This window comes from Salvelinus fontinalis, chromosome 29 (assembly GCF_029448725.1).
Source record: "Salvelinus fontinalis isolate EN_2023a chromosome 29, ASM2944872v1, whole genome shotgun sequence".
In the NCBI taxonomy this organism is placed as follows: domain Eukaryota; kingdom Metazoa; phylum Chordata; class Actinopteri; order Salmoniformes; family Salmonidae; genus Salvelinus; species Salvelinus fontinalis.
Genome location: NC_074693.1, coordinates 45,307,216 through 45,334,998, shown reverse-complemented (window position 1 = coordinate 45,334,998; position 27,783 = coordinate 45,307,216). Strand labels below are relative to the sequence as shown.

At 43.4% G+C, this 27,783-nt stretch overlaps 1 pseudogene; it reads left to right on the top strand.

Annotated features, from left to right (window-relative positions):
* Positions 1 to 27,783, top strand: part of LOC129827296 (ATP-binding cassette sub-family C member 5-like) — a 40,988-nt pseudogene that overhangs the window by 8,823 nt on the left and 4,382 nt on the right.

Genomic DNA, 27,783 nt, shown 5'->3' with positions numbered 1-27,783 from the left:
CCTTAACGTTCCAAAACTCCTCCCCCAAAACTCTCCTCCTGCCAGCCTGCCAATCTCCTGTTGACTTTATTGTTGGCCTTAAAAATTCATGAGCTTCAGTCGGAAGACTGCCTGTTGGGGACCTTTGTATTGATGTGGAAGCTGTTTATAGTCTGTTCCCTGCAGTAACCCTGCCGTACAGCTGATTCCCATGGGGCTCTGGTCAAAAGTAGTGCACTAGGGAATAGGGTGCAATTTGGGATATACGCTGTGTCTGCTTTCATTTCCCCCAACTGTCACTCAAATTTTCCTCTGTTCTTTCTTCTCTCCATCCATGAAAGATGCCGGCGTGCGTCTCACAGCGTAATTCCGTAAGAAGTGTGTGGTAGTGACTGACCGGCGCGTGAGGCTCATGAACGAGATCCTAGTCTGTATCAAGTTCATCAAGATGTACTGCTGGGAAAACGCTTTCGCTCAGAACATCCACAGTGAGTGATTGGTTGCACATGCACACACACACACACAGCTTGTATTTCATTTCTTTTTTGGTCAGGTCACTTGGTCAGGAAAAACACAAGGCCCGAGTCATCACGTTTATGGCACGGGGCCTGTGACTCAGCAAAAATCATTATAAATGACTCACTTCCTATTTTGCATCTGGGTTAAGGTAATTATTATTTACTGACTGAGAATGTGCCTCTTCTTCTATTTGTACCTCCTTAATTTGACTAATATTGACATTTTCCTCTCCGTTAGGCCAATTCAATTCCAGTCAGTCCAATAAATTCAACCCGTTACCTGAAACACATTAGTTTCAGGGAGTCCTCCAATCATCAATTCAAATTAGACTCATCCCAGCAATTGATCCGGCAACTCCGTTCCCATTAGATTCCCTCCCTGACCTCCAGCATTATGCAAGCCCTGATTTAGTCCCTGCGCCCCAAGGTTAATTATAAAAGTGTTTAAAGCTCTTTGATACCTAAAGACCTGCAGAAAGTTGTTCCACTTAGAGGAGAGTGAACAATTAGAGGGTGCCATTTCTCACGAGGCTCTTCCTTACATTGTTGATAAGAAGTGTTTGGTGCTTTTAAACATGACTGTAATTAGACAGGTGGGACTCATCCTCATATCAGCTGACCGTTTGGATGATGATGATAATAATAATAATCATACCTATTATTATGACAATTAATTAGACGTTCATCTTAAGAGACACCGGTTGTTTAATATCAAGAGTTGTGATATCATTCTCTTCATTAGTTATTGTTCATTGACATCCATATTACGCCTGCTGATAAAAATAGACGGCAGGTAGCCTAGTGGTTAGAGCGTTGGGCCAGCTGACAAGGTAAAAATCGGTCATTCTGCCCCTGAGCAAGGCAGTTAACCCACTGTTCGCTGGGCGCCGAAGACGTGGATGTCGATTAACCTCACTAGTGTACGTGAGACGGTAGCGTCCCACCACGTAAGTGGTGAAACTGCAGGGCGCCAAATTCAAAACAACAGAAATCCCATAATTAAAATTCCTCAAACATACAAGTAATTTACACCATTTTAAAGATACACTTGTTGTAAATCCAGCCACAGTGTCCGATTTCAAAAATTCTTTACGACGACGAGAGCACACCAAACGATTATGTTAGGTCAGAGCCAAGTCACAGAAAAACACAGCATTTTTCCAGCCAAAGAGAGGAGTCACAAAAAGCAGAAATAGAGATAAAATGAATCACTAACCTTTGATGATCTTCATCAGATGACACTCATAGGACTTCATGTTACACAATACATGTATGTTTTGTTTGGTAAAGTTCATATTTATATCCAAAAATCTGAGTTTACATTGGCACGTGATGTTCCAAAACATCCGGTGATTTTGCAGAGAGCCACATCACTTTACAGAAATACTCATAATAAACATTGCTGAAAGATACTGTAATGCATGGAATTTTAGATACACTTCTCCTTAATGCAACCGCTGTGTCAGATTTGAAAAAAACTTTACGGAAAAAGCACACCATGCAATAATCTGAGTACAGCGCTCAGAGCCCAAACAACCCAAACAGATATCCGCCATGTTGTGTAGTCAACAGAAGTCAGAAATAGCATTATAAATATTCACTTACCTTTGATGATCTTCATCAGAATGCACTCCTAAGAATCCCAGTTCCACAATAAATGTTTGTTTTGTTCGATAATGTCCATCATTTATGCCCAAATACCTCCTTTTTGTTCGCGCATTTAGCCCAGTAATAAACATTCATGAGGCACGATCACTAGATGCAGATGAAAAGTCAAACATTTCTGTTATAGTCCGTATAAACATGTCAAAAGATGTATAGAATCAATCTTTAGGATGTGTTTAACATAAATCGTCAATAACGTTCCAACCGGAGAATTCCTTTGTCTTCAGAAATGCAATGGACCGCAAGCTAACTATCACGTGAACGCGCATGGTCACCTCGTGGCTCTCTAGCAGACCTCTGACTCAATCCCCTCTCATTCGCCCCCACTTCACAGTAGAAGCATCAAACAAGGTTCTAAAGACTGTTGACATCTAGTGGAAGCCTTAGGAAGTGCAATATGATCCCATAGACACTGTGTATTTGATAGGCAAAAAGTTGAAAAACTTCAAACCTCAGATTTCTCCCTTCCTGGTTGGATTTTTTTCTCAGGTTTTTGCCTGCCATATGAGTTCTGTTATACTCACAGACATCATTCAAACAGTTAATAATATATGATAATATGCATATTAATATGCAATAATATGCATATCCTAGCATCTGGGCCTGAGTAGCAGGCAGTTTACTCTGGGCACGCTTTTCATCCGGATGTGAAAATACTGCCCCCTACCCAAGAGAGGTTAATTGTATATTTGAGTGATATAAAACTGAACTATACCTGACAAGTATGAGTGGTTTAGGTTAATTTCCCAACCTTTGTAGGCTCTGCCTGTTAAGCAGCAGAAGGGTGCATTTGCAGATGTACTTTTAGCTGATAATGTTTACTTTGCAAGCTACTGGTTATATTATATGCATAAATATATGCATATTCTAGCTTTTATGGCTGAGTAGCAGGCAGTTTAATTTGGACACGCTTTTCATCCAAAATTCCCAATGCTGCCCCCTACCCTAGAGAAGTTAAGGCAGCCCCCCCGCACCTCTCTGATTCAGAGGGGTTGGATTAAATGCAGAGGACACATTTCAGTTGAATACATTGTTGGACAACTGACTAGGTATCTCCCTTTTCGAACTGTAATGTGTTATCTAAGTAGGAGTAAATCTGACAACACTGCAGAGAGTCTCTGGAGAATAATTTGAAATGTGTTCAGAAGAGTGGAGTCATGTTGTACTTTCCTGGAGCACTAAGTAGCCTTAGCTGTTTGACGGGGGGGGGGGGGGAATAAACCTTGTCTTGTAGTCAGAGTGCACTGAATGGACTGATGAATGAAGCATCCTGCACATACAGTACCAGTGAAAAGTTTGGACACACCTACTCATTCAAGGGTTTTTCTTTATTTTTACTATTTTCATTGTAGAATAATAGTGAAGACATCAAAACTATGAAATCACACATATGTAATCATGTAGTAACCAAAAAAGTGTTAAACAAATCAAAATATATTTTATATTTGGGATTCTTCAAAGTAGCCACCATTTGCCACGATGACAGTTTTGCACACTCTTGGCATTCTCTCATCCACTTTCATGAGGTAGTCAACTGGAATGCATTTCAATTAACCTCTCTGGGATAGATGGGACGCTTGCGTCCCAACAGCCATGTCAAAATGTAGAGCGCCAAATTCAAAAAAATTATATAAAATTAAACTTGATTAAATCCCACATATAAGATGTCAAATTAAAGCTACACTCGTTGTGAATCCAGCCAACATGTCAGATTTCAAAAAGGCTTTTCGGCGAAAGCATAAGATGCTATTATCTGATGATAGCCCAATGTAAACAAGAGAGTGTAGCCTATTTCAACCATGCTAGCGCTACTCAAAACGCTAATATAAAATATAAAACATGCATTACCTTTGACGAGATTCTTTTGTTGGCACTGCAATATGTCCCATAAACATCACAAATGGTCCTTTTGTTCGATTAATTCCATCCATATATATCCAAATTGTCCATTTATTTGGCGCCGTTGTACCAGGAAAAACAGCGTTCAATTTGAACAAAATCATGACACAATATCTAAAAAAAATTACCTCTAAACTTTGCCAAAACATTTCAAAGTACTTTTGTAATACATTTACATTACATTACATTTAAGTCATTTAGCAGACGCTCTTATCCAGAGCGACTTAAGGTATTTGTAAACGTTAATAATCGATCAAATTGAAGACAGGTCAATCTGTTTTCAATACAGGATATCAACAAACTCACGGAACATTTCATGTCTTGCCCAAATCTCAAACATAAACAAACGACGTCCTTCCACTTCCGGGTCAATATCTTTTTCACCTCACAAAGAAAAAACCTTAACCATTTTCCATACAATGGCGACATCCAGTGGAACCAGTAGAAACTGCGCATTTACTGATTAGAATTCTGGTTTGCCCAAAACAATCCATTGAACATAGAGGAACTTAACAATAAAAAAGTTAGTCCTCAGGGTTTTGACTGCTATATAAGTTCTGTTATACTTACAGATATGATTCAAACAGTTTTAGAAACTTCAGAGTGTTTTCTATCCAAATCTACTAATTATATGCATATCTTATATTCTGGGGATGAGTAGCACGAAGTTGAAATTGCGCACGCTATTTTTCCCTAAGTGAAAACTCTGCACCCTATCCTCAAGAAGTTAACAGGTGTGCTTGTTAAAAGTTAATTTGTGGAATTTCTTTCCTTCATAATGCGTTTGAGCCAATCAGTTGTGTTGTGACAAGGTAGCGGTGGTATACAGAAGATAGCCCTGTTTGGTAAAAGACCAAGTTCATATTATGGCAAGAACAGCTCAAATAAGCAAAGAGAAACGACAGTCAAGACATGAAGGCCAGTCAATGCAGTTTCTTCAAGTGCAGTCGCAAAAACCATCAAGCGCTATGATGAAAATGGATCTCATGAGTACCGCCACAGGAAAGAAAGACCCAGAGTTACCTCTGCTGCAGAGGACAAGTTCATTTAGAGTTACCAGTCTCAGAAATTGCAGCCCAAATAAATGCTTCACAGAGTTCAAGTAAGAGACACATCTCAACATCAACTGTTCAGACGAGACTGCATGAATCAGGCCTTCATGGTTGAATTGTTGCAAAGAAACCACTAAAGGACACTAATAATAAGAAGAGACTTGCCTGGGACAAGAAACACAAGTAATAGACATTTGACCGGTGGAAATCTGTCTTTTGGTCTGATGAGTCCAAATGTTTGTTTTTTGGCTCTAACTGCCAGGTCTTTGTGAGATGCAGGGTAGGTGAATGGATGATCTCCTCATGTGCGGTTCCCACCATGAAGCATGGATGAGGTGGTGGGATGGTGTGGGGGTTCTTTGCTGGTGCCACTGTCTGTGATTTATTTAGAATTAATGGCACACTTAACCAGCATGGCTACCACAGCATTCTGCAGCGACACGCCATCCCATCTGATTTGCACTTAGTCCCACTATCATTTGCTGTGTAAGGGCTATTTGACCAAGAAGGGGAGTGATGGATGGCTGCATCAGATAACCTGGCCTCCACAATCACCCGACACAAGGAGCACAAGGAGGGCAAGACGGGCACTTGACTTGGACAGCTGCAAATGGCCCACAATTTCAAAAGTACATTTTATACCATTTATGGCCACGAGGCCCAACTTGTCTCTTTTATTTCTATCCATGTCTGTAAGTGTGTCTCTAATGTTGTTTGAGGATGAATACAAAATGTACAGTGCCACACTAAGTTCCTGAAAGACTCTAGTGGTAATACAAGATGAGCTCACTCTCTTCTTCCTGTCCCCCCCCCCCCCCACCCCCCCCAGAGGTGCGTTCAGAGGAGAGGGGGATATTGGAGAGGGCTGATTATGTTCAGAGTGATGATTTCTGGTGTCTGCACATTCACTCTGCACATGGCCTTGGATTGTGACCTCACTGCAGCCCAGGTAAGCCCCTCTGTCAATAGCTTTTAAAGAATAAAGTGCTTTTTCAGGAACTGAGTGCTCTTTTCATAGCCTTGAATAGCTACCGGTAGCGTTTGTTGATGTTTGTATAAAATTCATAGAAAGCTCCCTGTAGCTTTTAAAGAGGTGGAATTTCACTAAATGAACTATACTGCCTCCTCCCTCTGTTGCTCCTTTCGGGCCTTCACCGGTGTCGCAGTCTTCAACTCAATGACCTTTACCCTCATACGTCACGCCCTTGGCTGTACGAGCTTTATCAGAGGGTTCTGTGGCAGTCAACCGATTTCAGGAAGAAAAAAGACAGACGAGATCGTTGTACAAAAATTGGGAATGATTGTGACACTAAGTCCGCTAGCGTTCAGTCAGCAAGGACTGTTGTCAGCACTTCAAAATGGACATATTATTTAATCAGCTCCTCATGCAAATATTCATTGTCCATCTTATCATATCTGTGTCAACAGAGACTCTTTTTGATGCAGGACCGAGAGGTTGTGATGGCCAAAACGGACAACCCTATGAATTCCGTGGAGTTCCGTGATGCCACGTTGGCTTGGGAGAAGGCCAAAGCTCCCGCCAAAGCCATCACTGTCCACAAGAAGAAAAAAGAGGCGGGATGCGACGTGTGCTGCGCAAGGAGAAACTGAGCCTGTATATCGTTGCAGAGAAGGTCAAGGGGAACAACGAGAGTCCCAATGGACAGAATCTCCTCACCCACATGGAACAGGAGAGCCCCCAGAGCACCATCCCCTCCACCCAGAGCTCCACCATCCGCCCCGCCGCTGAACAAGACCCTGCATCGCATCGATCTGTGCGCCAAGAAGGTAAACGGCTCATTTACAAATATGCACATGCCCAAACACACTCTAAAGCATCGAGTCACTGGCACTGGACAGATAAATGGTTTTAGCCTGCAGGCACTTTCAAATATAGTAGTTCAACTCATGAAAAAAAGAGAACGGCTGAAAGAATAGACAATTAGAGGGAGTCAAGGTTGTACCACAACTTTGCACTTCTTTCATTTGAAATGGACTGAGTGCATTTCAAGTACAAATCTATACTATTACATCACTGGTATTATTCTAATCTGCAGAGGACGCTGGTAGGAATCTGTGGAGGTGTGGGGAGTGGAAAGAGCTCGCTTCTGTCTACTCTACTGGGACAGGTGAGGATCTAGATCATTGGCCTTCCAATATCACCAGCTTACTGGGCGATTCCCCTACAAACCAGACTTGTTTGATTAAGCCGGAAATGCACACTTTTGGGACTATTCCATTGGTTCCGTTGTACTGGGCAAATGAAGTCAAACGCTGCTCAAGTATTTCCCTCTGGTGAAAGTATTTGACTTTTGGCCCAGGTCAGCTTTACCTCTAGTATGTATTAGCATGAGTCTTATCCCTGGTGTTCAACAGATGACCCTGCTGGTGGGCAACGTGGCGGCCAGTGGCGGCTTTGCCTATGTCGCTCAACAGGCCTGGATCCTCAACGACTCACTGAGAGAGAACATCCTGTTTGGAAAAGAATATGATGAAGACAAGTGAGATTGATTGATTTTGTGCATTTAAAATCAACAACTCATTTTCTGTAGTCCATGACAAGCCACATTTGGATGTCATAGTTTGATAGTTTCACATTGACAAGGGCCAAAGACATTTGTAACTCAGGCTTACTCATTTCTCTCGACAATGACTGTTTCCCTCATGTTAACTCATGTCCTTGGCTGTGTTTCCTTATTAGGTATAATTCTCTACTCGATGCCTGCTGCCTGATCCCTGATCTGACAGAGCTGCCCTATGGGGATATGACTGAGGTATGTATCAGACCTCTATTACATCTCTCTGTTGGATATCCTCTCAATATGAACGATGGACACACTGTAGAATACATTGACTTTACAGTATACCAAAGTAGCAGAAAGTGGAATAACTATGTACAAGGCTAGTAAGTAGTACATGTGTTTATAGATGGAATGTTTTGGGGTGCACTGTAGTATTGTATTATAGTGTTATGTAACTATCTTTATGTCCTTATCTGTTCTGGCCTATGATGCCCATGTATTGAGAAATAATCCTTGATACATTTTGTCAACATTGTCTCAATGTTCTCATTCTAGATAGGGGAGAGGGGTGCCAACCTGAGTGGCGGGCAGGGCCAGAGGGTAAGCCTGGCACGTGCCCTGTACAGCGAGCGACTCATCCTACTCCTAGATTATCCTCTCAGTGCTGTGGACACCCACGTGGGCTCTCAGCTCTTCCACAACGCCATCCGAAACAGTGTCCAAGGGCAAGACCATCATCTTTGTCACACATCAGCTTCAGGTAAAATGAGCTTCTGATCATCTGAAGGATGTGAGATACAGAATGATTTGCAGCAAATAAGTGACTTGTGTAATATGTCGACACGATCGGAAATGGTTTTCTTACTCCTGTATAATGCATTCATGATCTGAAAGGGCTTTCTTAGCTAGTCTCTTTTGTATATCTTTGGGATGCTTAATCTGAAAGAACTACTAGTGAAGGGAAATGAGAAAAACCCTATCTAGACTTTGCTTTCTCCTATATAGATACAGTAGCTCAGTGATCATTGTGCAACTTGAGCTTTCACACAAATCTCTCATTGACATTCATGTATTATGGCTAAGTTAAGGATCACAAGAATTTGGCCCGAATAGAGAGAGCTGAGGAAAGGGAGCCATATAGAAATATAGAGAAGCATACTACACTGCTCAAAAAAATAAAGGGAACACTTAAACAACACAATGTAACTCCAAGTCAATCACACTTCTGTGAAATCAAACTGTCCACTTAGGAAGCAACACTGATTGACAATAAATTTCACATGTTGTTGTGCAAATGGAATAGACAAAAGGTGGAAATTATAGGCAATTAGTAAGACACCCCCAAAAAGGGAATGGTTCTGCAGGTGGTGACCACACACCACTTCTCAGTTCCTATGCTTCCTGGCTGATGTTTTGGTCACTTTTGAATGCTGGCGGTGCTCTCACTCAAGTGGTAGCATGAGACGGAGTCTACAACCCACACAAGTGGCTCAGGTAGTGCAGCTCATCCAGGATGGCACATCAATACGAGCTGTGGCAAGAAGGTTTGCTGTGTCTGTCAGCGTAGTGTCCAGAGCATGGAGGCGCTACCAGGAGACAGGCCAGTACATCAGGAGACGTGGAGGAGGCCATAGGAGGGCAACAACCCAGCAGCAGGACCGCTACCTCCGCCTTTGTGCAAGGAGGAGCACTGCCAGAGCCCTGCAAAATGACCTCCAGCAGGCCACAATTGCTAATTGCTAATTGCCTATAATTTCCACCTTTTGTCTATTCCATTTGCACAACAGCATGTGGAATTTATTGTCAATCAGTGTTGCTTCCTAAGTGGACAGTTTGATTTCACAGAAGTGTGATTGACTTGGAGTTACATTGTGTTGCTTAAGTGTTCCCTTTATTTTTTTGAGCAGTGTATATCCCAGGATTCTGCAACAGGAGAATCACATATATCACTGGTGTTGACCCTCTCTCAGTACCTGGCAGAGTGTGACGACGTGATTCTGATGAAGGAAAGGCAGATTGCAGAGCATGGCACCCACACCCAGCTCATGGGAAGAGACTGTGACTACTCCACCCTCTTAAACAGTGTACAGCAGAAGGTAATGCCACCCACGCAGCGCACGTCCAACTAGCCTGGTGTAAAGGCAGTCAATGTTGTTCTCCTCCTCAAACGAGGAGGAGCATGGATAGGACCAAGATGCGGATTGAGGGAAATAAGCCATCTTTTAATGAAAAAACAGCAAACAAGACACTACAAACTACAAAACAACAAACGTGACTAACCTTCAACTGTCCAGTGAGGACACAGGAACAAACACCCACAAAACACCAGTGAAACCCTGGCTGCCTTTGTATGACTCTCAATTAGAGACAAACAATACACACCTGTCTCTAATTGAGAATCATACCAGGCCGAACACAAAACCTCACATAGAAATACAAACATAGACAAACCCACCCAACTCACGCCCTGACCAACTAAAATGAATACAAAACAAAGGAAAACAGGTCAGGAACGTGACACCTGGTCACATATCAGGTCGCAGTTGCAAATGAGAACTTGTTCTCAACTAGCCTACCTGATTAAATAAAGGTGAAATAAAATAAATAAATAAAATCTGGGAAACAAACTGATCTGGGACCAGGCAAGTCCAGCTCCAGCTCTCCTTTATGTAAAAACACCTTTGTCATCCCTCTTTACACAATGACATCGTACATCCATCCTGCATAATTCATGAGACAGGAGAAGCCAAGCGGGTGGCTGGGAAATGTTAGCGCATACAAGGCCTTTCATTATTTATGCGTGCATTGATTTACCGGTGTCGCACCGCTAAAGACCCTGTCACCGATATCTGTTTAAATTACTTACTGGCCATTGTTATGGCTTCGCCGTGATTTGTGGGGTCTTATGCTGTAGCTCTCTCTGGCTTTCTTTCCTAGAACCTGGTGACAAAAAACCTGAAAAATAAGGAGAAGGAGGGAGAGGAAAAGGTTGAGTCCACCGCAACTGTTGCTAAAGTCGCCAGACCTCCGATGGAGAAAAATAATGGATAGAATGTGTTAATGTGTTCCCTCCAAAACAGTTGGCTGGAAATAAGGAAATGACTCACATGGGTCTCTTTTTTTTCATTCCTTTCTTTCTTTCTTTCTTTCTTACCTCCCTCCCTTCCTTCTTCCCTCCTTCCTTCCCTTCCGCCCTTCTTTCCTTCTCTTTACTCTCCAGACCAGCTCATGAAAGCGGAGGAGAAGGGCTCTGGCGCCGTGGCCTGGGATGTGTACAAGGCCTTCATCAAAGCAGCTGGAGGCCTTTATGCCTTCATCATCAACCTCTTCCTCTTCAACACCGGCTGCATCGCCTTTAGTAACTGGTGACTGAGCTACTGGATCCGCCCGGCAGCGGGGTGAGTTTTTGTGTTTTGTTTTTTGCACTGGATCCAAATGATCATCCACTGGATTCAAATGATGATCCACTCGATCAAAATGATGGCCTTACACACAGACGCACAACTAGGATCAGATTACCATACCCTCAATCCTTATTAGAAACATTAGAATGAAAAAAAATTGGCAAAGGGCAACTTCTGCCTACCTTGAGAGGGACGTCTCAGTATACTGTAGAGGCTATGTCTACCGCAAGAAGAACGACTTCTGCGCATCACTGAGTTGTATTGGGGAAAGCGAGAGCATTAATCTTAACACGTGTAATTAAAAAAGAAACGCGGTTAACATAATTAAAACAAGGGACGAGCCACCAAAAAACAGATGTGCTGCAAAGCTGTCGTCCATGTCAGATTTGAAGAATGCGTTTGGAATTGCGACATCATTCGAACGGCTGCTTCTTTCATGTATTCTGCCTTGGATTCAGCACTCAGCTGACTCTGTTTTATTTATCTCAGTCATTAGAAAAAAATTCATTTTTTTCCGAGGCGGCCCTGTGTGTGTTTCCTTCATGGGGATTTGCTGCTCCATCTGCTCTCAGAACACATCATTAATCCTGGACGACAAAACCAATGAAACGGTGGCAGCGTTGGCAAACGATAGCATGAGGCTCAACCCTCATGTTCAATACTACTCAAGAGTTTATGTGCTGACCATGGGAGCCGCTCTCTTCCTGACGACAATGAGGGGACTGGTGTTCGTCAAGGTAAGCATCTTGCTCAAATGTCTTTTAGAGTGGTTCTTGTGGATTGTTCTCTCATCTCGATGTCCTGACCATTCATTGGCCTGTCAAAGGAGAGTGCATCACTGTGTGCTTCCCAAATGGCACCCTATTCCCTGTATAGTGCACTACTTTTGACAAGAGCTCATAGGGTACCATTTGGGACGAATGAGGTTTTCATTGATTTACACTCAGGCCCTTTCAAAGGAAAGAGGTGCAAAGTGGTTGTGGTAGAACCTTGACTCCGTCTAATTGTCTTATTCTTTCAGCCGTTCTCATGAGTTGCTCTACTATAATTTAAAAGCCTGCAGGCTAAGTGTGTGTGTGTGTGTGTGTGTGTGTGTGTGTGTGTGTGTGTGTGTGTGTGTGTGTGTGTGTGTGTGTGTGTGTGTGTGTGTGTGTGTGTGTGTGTGTGTGTGTGTGTGTGTGTGTGTGTGTGTGTGTGTGTGTGTGTGTGTGTGTGTGTGTATCCCAGTCCGTTTGGATACATGTCCCCTTTTCTTTGCTAAACTTTTCTGACAGCCCATTACCGAGGTCATGTCCCCACGTAATTGCGTGCAACTAACTTTCCAAAGATGACTAATCTTTTTTTCTTTTCTTTTTTTGTACCCCTAGCTGTGACGTGAATGTGTGGGTGTTGGATATTCCGTTAATAGATTTACTGTGTTTTCTCCTGCCAAAAGTAATTTCTGTACAATTGGCCAGACGTTTTTCATTGAGTTAACTTAGACATAGGGTCATAACCTTTCTGTGTCAGCCCGCCAGTCATTAATTTGACAGATCGGCTGACACAAGAAACGTTCCACTTGCTTAACAGCACAGTGACCAGGCCCGGCGCCAGGAGGCAGCTGAAATCCACAATGGGGAAACATTTTCCGGGGCTCTTGCATTTGAATTAAATTGTATTGTGCTTGTATCATGCGATACCACAATAAACATAAAGTTCAAATGCAGAGACTCCAAGACCATTGAGTGCTTTTGAAGTGACAGGTTGGCGTGAAATCTGTAGGCTAATCTAATTCACCCATTACAAACAGCCTATGTGAATGAAGCCCTACACCGCCGTTTTACCAAAATAATGCAAACTAAATGCTGAAAGTAGTAGCCTAGTTGTTTATGCATGCTAACAAAAATACTGAATAGCAGTTTGGCTTAGAATGAATGCGAACAAATGATTGTCAACAGAACAAAACAGAGGTACCAATTTAAGCCTCGTAAACAAAATATCAGATTGATAAAGGCATGACCAAATCTATATTTAGGCTAGTTACATTAACAGTAAACAAATGCAATAACCAAAAGGTGAATGGAGATCCAAATAACCAAAGCATAGCCTACAGCCTACTACAGTGAGACGTAGCCATGCACTGCTGTCTTACCAAATAAAAAGGCCTATGGGACTGCCTCAAACACGTAAAATCATGGCGCCCATGAGTTCAGCAACACGTCGTGATATGGCACAATAAACTTCTGTGGATCAAATTCCACCCACGTAATCAATTAAGCAATGCCAGCCTACCATAAACAAATTGGCTTTGGGGATGACCAGGGAAATATACCTGCTGGGGCGCGTGCTACGGGTGGGTGCTGCTATGGTGACCAGTGAGCTGAGATAAGGTGGGGCTTTACCTAGCAAAGACTTATAGATGACCTGGAGCCAGTGGGTTTGGCGACGAATATGAAGTGAGGGCCAGCCAACGAGAGCATACAGGTTGCAGTTGTGGGTAGTATATGGGGCTTTGGTGACAAAACGAATGGCATTGTGATAGACTACATCCAATTTGCTAAGTAGAGTGTTGGAGGCTATTTTGTAAATGACATCGCCGAAGTCAAGGATCGGTAGGATAGTCAGTCTTACGAGGGTATGTTTGGCAGCATGAGTGAAGGAGGCTTTGTTGCGAAATAGGAAGCCGATTCTAGATTTAATTTTGGATTGGAGATGATTAAATGTGAGTCTGGAAGGAGAGTTTACAGTCTAACCAGACACCTAGGTATTTGTAATTGTCCACATATTCTAAGTCAGAACCGTCCAGAGTAGTGATGCTGGACGGGCAGGTGCGGGCAGCGATCGGATGAAGAGCATACATCATTGATGTATACAGAGAAAAGAGTACAAGCCCTCAGTCCAGCATCTCTCATCCTATTGCGGACAGTCTGAGAACTGATGGAGGGATTGTGCGTTTCTGGTGTAACTCGGGCAGTTGTTTTTGCCATCCTGTATCTGTCCCGCAGGTGTGATGTTCGGAGGTACCGATCCTGTGCAGGTCTTGTTACACAGCATGCCTAAGGCACGTTCACACAGATGAGCGGGAAACCTGGGCATCTTTCTGTTGGTGTTTTTCATAGTCAGTAGAAAGGCCTCTTTAGTGTCCTAAGTTTTCATAACTGTGACCTTAATTGCATACCGTCTGTAAGCTGTTAGTGTCTTAACGACCGTTCCACAGGTGCGTGTTCATTAATTGTTTATGGTTCATTGAACAAGCATGGGAACAGTGTTTAAACCTTTTACAATGAAGATCTGTGAAGTTATTTGGATTTTTACGAATTATCTTTGAAAGACAGGGTCCTGAAAAAGGGACGTTTCTTTTTCTGCTGAGTTTATTAGTGAAGACTCGATTAAATTGAGAATAGTCTGATGGGTGAACATTTGATCAATTGATGAGAGAACAGCTGTGCAGCCAGAGGCAAGCTTCTGTTTTTGCAACTTTCTCAAATCAATAGCCTATAGCCGCATCGTGCAGCCCATATATGTTTTGATCTCTAAGACATTGAGGTTTGTATCATTCATAACTTTAGTTGCCAAATAACTCTAAATCTAGTGTATACGACCCTTTTCAAACGATCACTTTTACGCTCAACATAGGTGTTTCATATGCGCACTCTCTCCGGAATGGGAAAAATATCCTTTCTGTTTTATTCAGCTGTCACGCCCTGACCATAGATTGCTTTGTATGTTTCTATGTTTTGTTTGGTCAGGGTGTGATGTGGGTGGGCATTCTATGTCGTATGTCTAGGTTGTCTATTTCTGTGTTTGGACTGGTGTGGTTCCCAATCCGAGGCAGCTGTCTATCGTTGTCTCTGATTGGGAGCTATACTTAGGTAGCCTGTTTTCCATTGTGTGTTGTGGGTGATTGTTTTCCGTTTCAGTGTTTGCACCATTCGGGACTGTTTCGGTTTTCATTTTGATTCTCTTGTTCTTTTTGTATTTTGTATTCGTTCTCATTAAAAGTTATTATGGATACGTACCACGCTGCATTTTGGTCCTCCTCTCCTTCCACCAACGAAAGCAGTTACATCAGCGAAGTTCAATTTGAACTTCTTACTATAAAACTTTGTACTATAAAATCATATAATATAAAATGTAATGGGACGTATAAGTATATCTTATCAGCTAAATGAACACGCCTACAGTCTATGGCATGGAGCATAGCCATTCATGTAGGCCGAATCATATTCTGTTTTTATTTATTTATTTATTTTTATATCCCAATGTTTCTTTAGACCTGACTAAAATAAATAATGGATTGATTGTGACGTTAATTACAGTCAATCACCGTGAGAGTCTTGTGTATGAGAATAACCGGCTGACAAAATGTCATGACTGCCACAACTCTACGCTATACCACAATAAGTTCAAATTCCTAGAACATTGAGTGTGAAGTGACATGTAGGCACAAAATTGCTGTTGCGCTCTATCAGTACCATGGACTGTGCCCTACACACTAAAGCAAGGCCATTGAAAACCTGTAGGCCTATAGACTGGCTAAGAATGTCATTTTGCCATCCCATACCCTAGGTTTTTGCTGAAATTATGCCACTTGCTATACCACCAAGATTTGGATCAAAACCAACCAGCTCGATTATCTTCCCTTTTCAAAAGAGTTTCAGCCTTCCTGAAGCTCTGTGGATCTTCCTGGGTAATCGATCATAACGTTCGCCCTGAAATCTTCTTGTAAGATCCCCCTCAAATGCCAGCTGGATTAGTTGAGCTTTCCTCGGGTGTAGCATGCTTCTTCTGTCATGACTGAACACGTTTGTCAAAGTGGGAAATATATTCTTGCATGTAGCTGTGTACGCCCCAAAAGTCAATCCATGTGTCAGTGCGGTCAGCACGGTTGGCAGAGTGGAAAAATGCCCAGAGTATCGTTGCAGGATATCAAGTGAAGTCCATTTGTCCTCATTGGAGTGGGTGATGTCAGTCTACAAAACTGCCGAGCGACACTAAACTCAGCTTCCGTCAAATCTGTTTTGTTTCTTTCACCTTTTCTACATCTTGAAAGTCATGGAACTCTGGGTCAAATGCTCACAGGGCCTCCACAAGTTGGCTGTTGTGTTCGCTGAATTGTTCTGACATTTCACCAATGTTTGCATCCAAGAACAAGCTAGCTAGCATTAGCAACATAGCATATGTGTCATGTGAGTGTTCGTATGTGTACAGAGCTGTGTATGCTGGCAACGATTCTCTAATCTCTACTGCTATTATGTTTTGCATTTGTTGCGTCTGGGTGTTAGGTAAAGCTTTCCTGAGTCCCGACAATCTGTTTACCAGAGGTTTGACCGTTTCAAAGTATTTGTTATGTTTATGTTGTGTCTGGCAGTGCACTGTTCGGGCTGCCTCGGTGCTCCACGACAAGCTATTCCACCTCCTCATCCTGAGCCCCATGCGCTTCTTTGACACGACACCTCTAGGCCGCTTCTCTCGTGATTTGGACGAGGGTGAGGAACCTAATGATTTGCCTTGACTTCATACTCAGCGCAATGAGGTCCCCATACAACACAGACAATCTGACAGTTGTTGTTTTCTCTCTCCCTCTCTGTATCTCTTTCTATCTCCCTTTCTCTCTCAATCTCTTTGTCTATCTCTCTCTCCCTCTCCATCCACAGTGGACGTCCGTCTGGCTATGCATGCTGAGATGCTGCTCCAGAACTTGACCATGGTGCTTTTACGCCTGGCCATGGTGTGCATCGTATTCCCCTGGTTCCTGCTGTCCCTCTTGCCCCTGGGAGCTTTCCTCCTCATTGTCAACCGCGTCTCCAGGTCAGGCTCCAACCAAGCGATTTAGACGAGCGGGATTACGTTGGCTGTATGTGTGTGTGAGTGTGCATGCCTACGTGTGTTGATTAAAATAGAAAAAGTGTAGAGATGGATTAGGGTTCTGTAGGTCTTTTGGGTAATATACAAAATCAGTGGGAAAAGAAGCATGTTTGATTCACAAGATATAAAAAGTGCAGTTTTGGGGCAACACCCACACAAAAAGGTAGTATTTCCCCTGTATGTTTTATGGGTCACATCTAGCCTACTACCCCACAATGCGTGATGAAATAAATGCGAAGAAGTAAATGTGATGAAATGGCGTGCAAAGTCACAACTCAACGACTTCTCGAGATTTGATATTCAACGTGACTCATCTGAATCGCATCAAACTGGTTACCTCATTTAAAAGCAAACCCAAAAAGCACCCTATTCCCTATATAGTGCACTATCTATGACCAAGGCCCACACTATATAGGGAATAGAGTGCCATTTGGGATACGTATCCTTTGTTGACGTGGTTTACTTTGTCAGTTGGTATCGATAGATGAAAGTACCAACTGCATAAACATGTTTGTGTAGGAAACTTCAGAACAAGGACAAATGCCATGTTGTTTCATGCTCTGTCCTATTCCTGCCTCCCTCCCTCCGTTTTATGAGAAAAAGGGATGATTCATTTATGGACAGATTTGTTATTCACATGTGCAGCCAATCCTATCTATGGACCTAAAAGTAGAACTCCACCCCACTTTTGTCAATAAACCCCTTTCTCTAGCGTCGTAGTGTGGGTGTGCGGCTCATAAAATCAGACAGAAATCAAAAATGATTCTAGCGGAGCCCAGAAATGGCCCGAGCTGTGCAAGGAAATGGTTGTCCTGGGCAGAATTATACTCTGACTCCCTGTGTCCTCTCATCATATCATAGTCCACTAACCTGTCAGATAACTACACCGTCATTGGAGTTACAGTTGAAGTCGGAAGTTTACATGCACTTAGGTTGGAGTCATTAACTTGTTTTTCAACCACTCCACAAATTTCTTGTTAACAAAATATAGTCGGTTAGGACATCTACTTTGTGCTTGACACGAGTGATTTTTATAACAATTGTTTACGGACAGATTATTTCACTTATAATTCACTGTATCACAATTCCAGTGGGTCAGAAGTAAAAAATTCCAGAAAATGATGTCAAGGCTTTAGAAGTTTCTGATAGGCTATTTGACATAATTTAAGTCAATTGGAGGTGTACCTGTGGATGTATTTCAAGGCCTACCTTCAAACTCAGTGCCTCTTTGCTTGACATCATGGGAAAATCGAAAGATATCAGCCAAGACCTCAGAAAAATAATTGTAGACCTCCACAAGTCTGTTTCATCCTTGGGAGCAATTTCCAAACGCCTGAAGGTACCACGTTCATCTGTACAAACAATAGTACGCAAGTATTAACACCATGGGACCACGCAGCCGTCATACCGCTCAGGAAGGAGACGCGTTCTGTCTCCTAGAGATGAACATACTTTGGTGCGTTAAGTGCAAATTAATTCCAGGGCAACAGCAAAGGACTTTGTGAAGATGCTGGTGGAAACAGGAAGTATCTATATCCACATTAAAACGAGTCCTATATCGACATAACCTGAAAGGCCGCTCAGCAAGGAAGAAGCCACTGATCCAAAACTGCCATACAAAAGCCAGACTACGGTTTGCAAATGCACATGGGGACAAAGATCGTACTTTTTGGAGAAATGTCCTCAGGTCTGATGAAACAAAAATAGAACTGTTTGACCATAATGACCATCGTTATGTTTGGAGCATAAAGGGGGATGCTTGCAAGCCGAAGAACACCATCCCAACCGTGAAGCACGGGGGTGGCAGCATCATGTTGTGGGGGTGCTTTGCTGCAGGAAGGACTGGTGTACTTCACAAAATAGATGGCATCATGAGGGGGGACAATTATGTAGATATATTGAAGCAACATCTCAAGACATCAGTCAGGAAGTTAAAGCTTGGTCGCAAATGGGTCTTCCAAAGGGACAATGACCCCAAGCATACATCCAAAGTTGTGGCAAAATGTCTTAAGGACAACAAAGTCAAGGTATTGGAGTGGCCATCACAAAGCCCTGACCTCAATCCTATAGAAAATATGTGGGCAGAACTGAAAAAGCGTGTGCGAGCAAGGAGACCTACAAACCTGACTCAGTTACACCACGTCTGTCAGGAAGAATGGGCCAAAATTCTAAACTTATTGTGAGATGCTTGTGGAAGGCTACCCAAACGTTTGACCCAAGTTAAACAATTTAAAGGCAATGCTACCAAATACTAATTGAGTGTATGTAAACTTCTCACCCACTGGGAATGTGATAAAAGAAATAAAAGCTGAAATAAATAATTATCTCTACTATTATTCTGACATTTCACATTCTTAAAATGAAGTGGTGATCCTAACTGACCTAAGACAGGAAATTTTTACTCTCTCTAAATGTCAGGAATTGTGTAAAACTGAGTTTAAATGTATTTGACTAAGGTGTATGTAAACTTCCGACTTCACACTGCACTATACAGTTTTCTCAATCCTCTCCTTGATCACCATCCATAGATATTTCACAAGGCTGTTGTAGAAAAAGGGTGTTTCGTGCTCAAAGAACATTGTTGGCTGGGGTTCACAGAGTCACAGAATAGAGATTCGAGAAATGCTGAGTGAATGTACTTTCTTTTACCATCCCTAAAGTGGTGCTCTGGTATGTTTATACACTGCTCAAAAAAATAAAGGGAACACTTAATTAAACAACACAATGTAACTCCAAGTCAATCACACTTCTGTGAAATCAAACTGTCCACTTAGGAAGCAACACTGATTGACAATAAATTTCACATGCTGTTGTGCAAATGGAATAGACAAAAGGTGGAAATTATAGGCAGTTAGTAAGACACCCCCAAAAAAGGAATGGTTCTGCGGGTGGTGACCACACACCACTTCTCAGTTCCTATGCATCCTGGCTGAAGTTTTGGTCACTTTTGAATGCTGGCGGTGCTTTCACTCTAGTGGTAGCATGAGACGGAGTCTACAACCCACACAAGTGGCTCAGGTAGTGCAGCTCATCCAGGATGGCACATCAATGCGAGCTGTGGCAAAAAGGTTTGCTGTGTCTGTCAGCGTAGTGTCCAGAGCATGGAGGCGCTACCAGGAGACAGGCCAGTACATCAGGAGACGTGGAGGAGGCCGTAGGAGGGCAACAACCCAGCAGCAGGACCGCTACCTCCGCCTTTGTGCAAGGAGGTGCACTGCCAGAGCCCTGCAAAATGACCTCCAGCAGGCCACAAATGTGCATGTGTCTGCTCAAACGGTCAGAAACAGACTCCATGAGGGTGGTATGAGGGCCCGACGTCCACAGGTGGGGGTTGTGCTTACAGCCCAGCACCGTGCAGGACGTTTGGCATTTGCCAGAGAACACCAAGATTGGCAAATTCGCCACTGGCGCCCTGTGCTCTTCACAGATGAAAGCAGGTTCACACTGAGCACATGAGCACATGTGACAGACGTGACAGAGTCTGGAGATGCCGTGGAGAACGTTCTGCTGCCTGCAACATCCTCCACCATGACCGGTTTGGCAGTGGGTCAGTCATGGTGTGGGGTGGCATTTCTTTGTGGGGCCGCACAGCTCTCCATGTGCTCGCCAGAGGTAGCCTGACTGCCATTAGGTACCGAGATGAGATCCTCAGACCCCTTGTGAGACCATATGCTGACACATGCACATTTGTGGCCTGCTGGAGGTCATTTTGCAGGGCTATGGCAGTGCACCTCCTTGCACAAAGGCGGAGGTAGCGGTCCTGCTGCTGGGTTGTTGCCCTCCTACGGCCTCCTCCACGTCTCCTGATGTACTGGCCTGTCTCCTGGTAGCACCTCCATGCTCTGGACACTACGCTGACAGACACAACAAACCTTTTTGCCACAGCTCGCATTGATGTGCCATCCTGGATGAACTGCACTACCTGAGCCACTTGTGTGGGTTGTAGACTCCGTCTCATGCTACCACTTGAGTGAGAGCACCGCCAGCATTCAAAAGTGACCAAAACATCAGCCAGGAAGCATAGGAACTGAGAAGTGGTGTGTGGTCACCACCTGCAGAAACATTCCTTTTTGGGGGGTGTCTTACTAATTGCCTATAATTTCCACCTTTTGTCTATTCCATTTGCACAAGAGCATGTGAAATTTATTGTCAATCAGTGTTACTTCCTAAGTGGACAGTTTGATTTCACAGAAGTGTGATTGACTTGGAGTTACATTGTGTTGTTTAAGTGTTCCCTTTATTTTTTTGAGCCGTGTATGTAATAGACTTGACGTTCCACTTCCTGTTTGACTGACTAGGGTTCTGATTCGTGAACTAAAGCGTCTAGAGAATATCAGCCAATCACCTTTCAGCTCGCACATCACCAGCAGTTCCAGGGGATGTCCACCATTCACGCCTATGGCAGAGGGGACGACTTTTTGAACAGGTGAGAACAGAATTGGCAAACAAAAGATTTATGTGCCTTTGAACGGGGTATGGTAGTAGGTGCCAGGCACACCGGTGTGTGTCAGGAACTACGACGCTGCTGGGGTTTTCACAATCAACAGTTTCCTTTGTGAATATTTTTTTTTCTCCACCACCCAAAGAACATTCAGCCAACTTGAAACAACTGTAGGAAGAATTGGAGTCAACATGGGCCATCATCCCTGTGGAATGCTTTCGACACTTTGTAGAGTCCATGTTCCGACGAATGAAAGCTGTTCTGAAGGCAACTCAATATTAGGAAGGTGTTCCTAATGTTTTGTATACTCAGTGTATAGTGTTCATAGGAAGACACTTCCTTTATCTGTCATTAGAGGTAAACTAATATATAACGTTCATAGTTAGACACTTAGTTTATCTCTCACTAACAGTACACTAATATATAGCGTTGCTAGGAAGACACTTCCTTTGTCTGTCACAGGACGTGTGTTCAAACACTGTTAAGACATTGGTTTTGACAGTTCATTTCCAATGAGCTTAGCCCGCCAGAAGTCTACCAAATGGCACAATTAATAATGAGTAAACGTCCCTAAGTAACATTTCCTGGAGTTTGAGTTAAGTAGCATTTCATTTCTGCTGAGCTAATGTGGGTACTGGGCAGCCACTCTCATAACAAGTTGGTTAGGGAAGCAAGCCTCCCATTGAAACCCCTGTGTGTCAGGCAGGCTTATAGGTGAGGAGAGTAGAAGCCTGGCTAGCACAGCACATATGTCCAGTTTACCAGCCCCTTAAAGGGATACTTCGGAATTTTGGCAATGAGGCCCTTTATCTACTCCTCAAGTCTCTTCTTTTTGAAGGAATTTCCTCGCAATGATGCTAGTTAGCATTGGCTCGTGAAACTACCTCTAACTTCCTTCATACTAGACACAGAGACATAAAAATGATCATTGCCAAAATCCCGAAGTATCCCTTTAATGCATGTGTCCTTGGTTCAACATGTTTGGCCTGGCCTCCCTCGACTTCCACGAAGTCTGTTATTAGTCTGACTCTCACTAACCGTTCTTAGTGGTTTGTCTCTGTATCTCAGGTACCAGGCTTTACTGGACACCAACCAGGCCTCCCACTACCTGTTTAGCTGTGCTATGCGCTGGCTGGCTGTACGACTGGACCTGATCAGCATCACTCTCGTCACCACCATAGCCCTGCTCATCGTTTTCATGCACAACCAGATCCCCCCAAGCCTACGCAGGCTTGGCTATATCCTACGCCATTCAGGTACACACACACACACACACGCATGGACGTACGCACAAGCAAATGCACACACATGTGAACATGCACACACCATGTTAGAGTTTATCTTTGCTAGGGTTTAATTATTTTGACTGCCCCTTTAATGGAAATGTTTTTCTGAAGGCTTTTTGATGTCTTATTTATAATTTCACTGTGGGATTACTACAGGCGTGGGTGAGGAGCTCCCTCTTAGGGAACTATGAATTGAAATTGATTGAGCTGAATGGAGAAGTATAGCCTTATCAGCATGTCTGTCTATAGGGGTCGTAAAGGTTTATGGTTTGTGCTGCTCGTTCATTCATAGGGTATCATTGCAAACTGGGATGAACACTAGTGTTGACGTGGGTCTAGGTTCATTGTAATAGGGTGTGCGGGTGTTAATCATTGACTTATCGCTTCTCTTGCTTTCTTCTCTATCTCTGTCTCTCTCCTCGTCAGCTGACTGGTCTTTTTCAGTTCACTGTGAGGCTGCTGTCAGAGACTGAGGCTCGCTTCACATTAGTGGAGAGGATCAATCATTATATAAAGGTAGGTCGGTAGGTAGGCCTAATGACACCAGGGAGTGCTGCCAACAGTTGGGAGAAGGTTGTTGATTGGCTGAACCATGTGTGGCCAACTCGAAAGTACACACATGCTGAGTCTGACACAAACACACGCCTATAGATTTAACGCAGAAGGACACAAGCACAGATGAAGCAACAACACGCACACTTACACAGAGACAGCATACTCGCAAGCAGGCACACACACACAATACACATCCCTGCGCACGGTGCACCAACACAACGTCCCAATAACACAATGACATCCCAGCAGGAAGCAGATATAAGAACCCAGTGTGTGGCCCGTCACATATCACAGCACATGACAGCACCTGTTTCACACCACCCATCAAACCATAAACCTTTTCTTATAGCGCCAACAAGCTTTTGGAGATCTATAAATACATTTTCTGTTAAAAAGGAGATGGCTTCGCCTCTTTGGATTGGAGCTACAGAGATCAACACTCAAGCACCAGTGACTCGGTGAATAAAAAGGTGGTCAGATGAAGCAGATGCTAAACTACAGGACTGTTTTGCTAGCACAGACTGGAATATGATACGGGATTCTTCCGATGGCATTGAGGAGTACACCACTGGCTTCATCAATAAGTGCATCGATGGCGTCGTCCCCACAGTGACTGTACATACATACCCCAACCAGAAGCCATGCATTACAGACAACATCCGCACTGAGCTAAAGGGTAGAGCTGCCGCTTTCAAGAAGCGGGACTCTAACCCGGAAGCTTATAAGAAGTCCCGCTATGCCCTCCGACGAACCATCAAACAGGCAAAGCGTCAATACAGGACCTAGATTGAATCGTACTACACCGGCTCCGATGCTCGTCAGATGTGGCAGAGCTTGGAAAATATTAGACTACAAAGAGAAGCACAGCTAAATTACTTATATGCTCGCTTCGAGGCAAGTAACACTGAAACATGCATGAGAGCATCAGCTGTTCCGGACGACTGTGATCACGCTCTCCGTAGCCGATGTGAGTAAGACCTTTAAACAGGTCAACATTCAGGGACAGACAGATTACTAGGACGTGTACTCCGAGCATGCGCTGACCAACTGACAAGTGTCTTCACTGATATTTTCACTTGAAACATGATACCAACATGTTTCAAGCAGACCACCTTAGTCCCTGTGCCCAAGAACACTAAGGTAACCTGCCAAAATGACTACCGACCTGTAGCACTCACATCTGTAATCATGAAGTGCTTTGAAAGGCTGGTCATGGCTCACATCAACACCATTATCCCAGAAACCCTAGACCCACTCCAATTTGCATACCGTCTCAACAGATCCACAGAAGATGCAATCTCTATTGCACTCCACACTGCCAATTCCAACCTGGAAAAAAGGAACTCCTATGTGAGAATGCTATTAATTGACTACAGCTCAGTGTTCAACACCATAATGCACTGAAAGCTCATCACTAAGCTAAGGACCCTGGGACTAAACACCTCCCTCTGCAACTGGATCCTGGACTTCCTGACGGGCCGCCCCCAGGTAGTAAGGGTAGGTAACAACACATCCGCCACGCTGATCCTCAACACGGAGTCCCCTCCGTGGTGCGTGCTCAGTCCCCTAATGTACTCCCTGTTCGCTCATGACTGCATGGCCAGGCATAACTCCAACACCATCATCAAGTTTGCCGATGACACAACAGTGGTAGGCCTGATCACCGACAACGATGAGACAGCTTATAGGGAGGAGGTCAGAGACCTAGCCGTGTGGTGCCAGGACAATAACCACTCCCTCATCGTGATCAAGACAAAGGAAATGATTGTGGATTATAGTGAAAAGGAGGAACGAGCACGCTCCCATTCTCATCGACTGGGCTGTAGTGGAGCATGTTGAGAGCTTCATGTTCCTTGGTGTCCACATCACCAACAAACTAACATGGTCCAAACAGACTAAGACAGTTGTGAAGAAGGAATGACAAAGCCTATTCCCCCTCAGGAGACTGAAAAGATTTGGCCTGGGTTCTCAGCTCCTCAAAAGGTTCTACAGCTGCACCATCAAGAGCATCCTGACTGGTTGCATCACTGCCTGGTATGGCAACTGCTCGGCCTCCGACCGCAAGGCACTACAGAGGGTAGTGTGTACGTCCCAGTACCTCACTGGGGCCAAGCTTCCTGCCATCCAGGACCTCTATACCAGGTGGTGTCAGAGGAAGGCCCTAAAAATTGTCAAAGACTCCAGCCACCCTAGTCATAGACTGTTCTCTCTGCTACCGCACGCCAAGTGGTACTGGAGCGCCAAGTCTAGGTCCAAAAGGCTTCTTAACAGCTTCTACCCCTGAACAGCTAATCAAAGGGGTATCCAGGCTCCTCTTTTACGCTGCTGCTACTCTCTATTTATTAACTATGAATAGTCACTAACTCAACCTACATGTACATATTACCTCGACTAACCGGTTCCCCCGCACATTGACTCTGTCCTTCTGCCCCCTACGTATAGCCTTGCTATTGTTATTCTACTGCTGCTGTTTAATTATTTGTTACTTTTATTTTCTATTTTTTACTGTACACTTGTTTTTCTTAACTTCTTAAAGCATTGATGGTTAAGGGCTTGGCATTTCACTGTAAGGTCTGTTGTGTTCGGCGCATGTGACAAATACAATTTGATTTAAAAAAATTCTGTCAGACCTTAGAGGGTGAGGCACCGAGACAGATCAGTGGGCCATCCTCTCCTGCTCCCTGCTGGCCAGATAAGGGACAGATCTCCTTCCAGGATGTGGAGATGTGTTACCAGGACAACCTGCCACTGGTACTCAAGAAGCTCTCCTTTAACATCCTGCCAGAGGAGACCATCGGCATTGTGTTTCGCACAGGCTCAGTTACTTACCATCCTTTATTCCCATGTATCATTTTACATCAGTAATGTTTAATTTTATAGTCCTATTTCCGCTGGTGTTTACCTGGTATTTACTAAGAAATAATGTAACAACGATGCTATCGAATTGATTGTATTGTTTGTTTTTGAATGATTGTCATAGAAGCAAAGATGTAATCATTATCCAGTTAACCACATCATGTGAAGATTACAGTTATCATGTACTATCTATCCAGGGAAGTCCTCACCGGGCGCATCTCTCTTCAGTCTGGTGGAGCTGACTGGGGGCTCCACCATCGACGGCATCAACATTGCCCAGATAGGATTGGACGACCTGAGAAGCAAGCTGTCAATCATTCCCCAGGAGCCCGTTCTCTTCATTGGCACCATCAGGTATGTATGAACGATTTACCTAAGTTTCCCCTAGGTACAGATCTAGGATCAGCTTCCCCTCCCCCAATCCTAACCTTAACCATTAGTGGGAAAATGTACTGACTCCAGATCAGTGTCTGATTCTTTATTCTTATTTTTTTCTTACCAAATAGGTCCAATCTGGACCCATGGAATCAATACTCAGATGGCTAGATCTCGGATGCACTTGAGAAGACACATATAAAGGAGATGGTAAGAAGGGATAGATGGTCAATGGAAACATAAATAGAGTGATTCAGTTTGACCCCAAATATAATGATAAATGTCTGTTCAAAAATTTCAAGTAGTCTTTTTTTATTTTTTATTATTTAATACAAAAAACACAAGGAAGGGGTAACATTAAAGTATTAGAACATGAAGGACAAACAATACAAGCAATACAACATCAAGACACAATCAAACATGTATCAGTCTTTCCAGTACGGTACATCAAAAATCTCTTCCCAACTATTTTGCAATCTGTATGGCACAGTTGCCAACATCCTGGTCCTCAAATGAAACTGGTATACTTTCCTATTAATGCTATTTTTATTCCTCCGCCAGTTTTGATCCTTTATATTGGACAGACAGACCAGTTCCCTACCTCCTCCCGCTGCCACCTGCCTCCTCCATTTCTGGGGTAATGCTGTAATCAATTGGTTGTACTCTTGGATTGAGCAGACCTTCCCGTACAATTCTGATAACTCCGTGAAGGACAACTATACCATTACAATTAACAATATAATTTAAGAACAAAATACCCTTTTCAAACATCTTTCCCATAAATACAGGTATTTTATCAACCAGCACATTTGAGTTCAGCCATAATATTTGTTGTAATATTTGTTCTATCTTTTTAGGGGGATGAAATTTAAATTGTAGCTAGCTCTGCGATGCTTGTCTGAAAAAGACAGATACTGACAGATACTCAATTAATCGAAAATGAGACATGGCAATCTGCACAAAGGCAAAAAGGCCATTTTTAAACAATGGATGAGCTTTTCTTATTAATCTAGTAGTCTTTATGTTGGCATCATAGTATATATGCATTGCCTTATACATCTTCAGATAGTGTTATTACTGCTGAGAGTAATTGATAACAAATCCTAGACCTGTTTAAGATTAAATATCCCCTCTAGAGATGTTTGAACAGTTGAAAAACGCTATCTGTGGCTTGTGTTTTGACTCCATTTTGTCTACCATCATAATCAGATCAGCTAACTGCCCCATTCCCTCCAGTCTGAGGTGACCGAGAACGGAGAGAACTTCTCAGTAGGAGAGAGACAACTACTGTGTGTGGCAAGAGCACTGCTTAGACACAGCAAGGTAAACGCACGCACGCACACACACTAGTGTCACGTCTCTTTCTCTCCACACCACGCACACA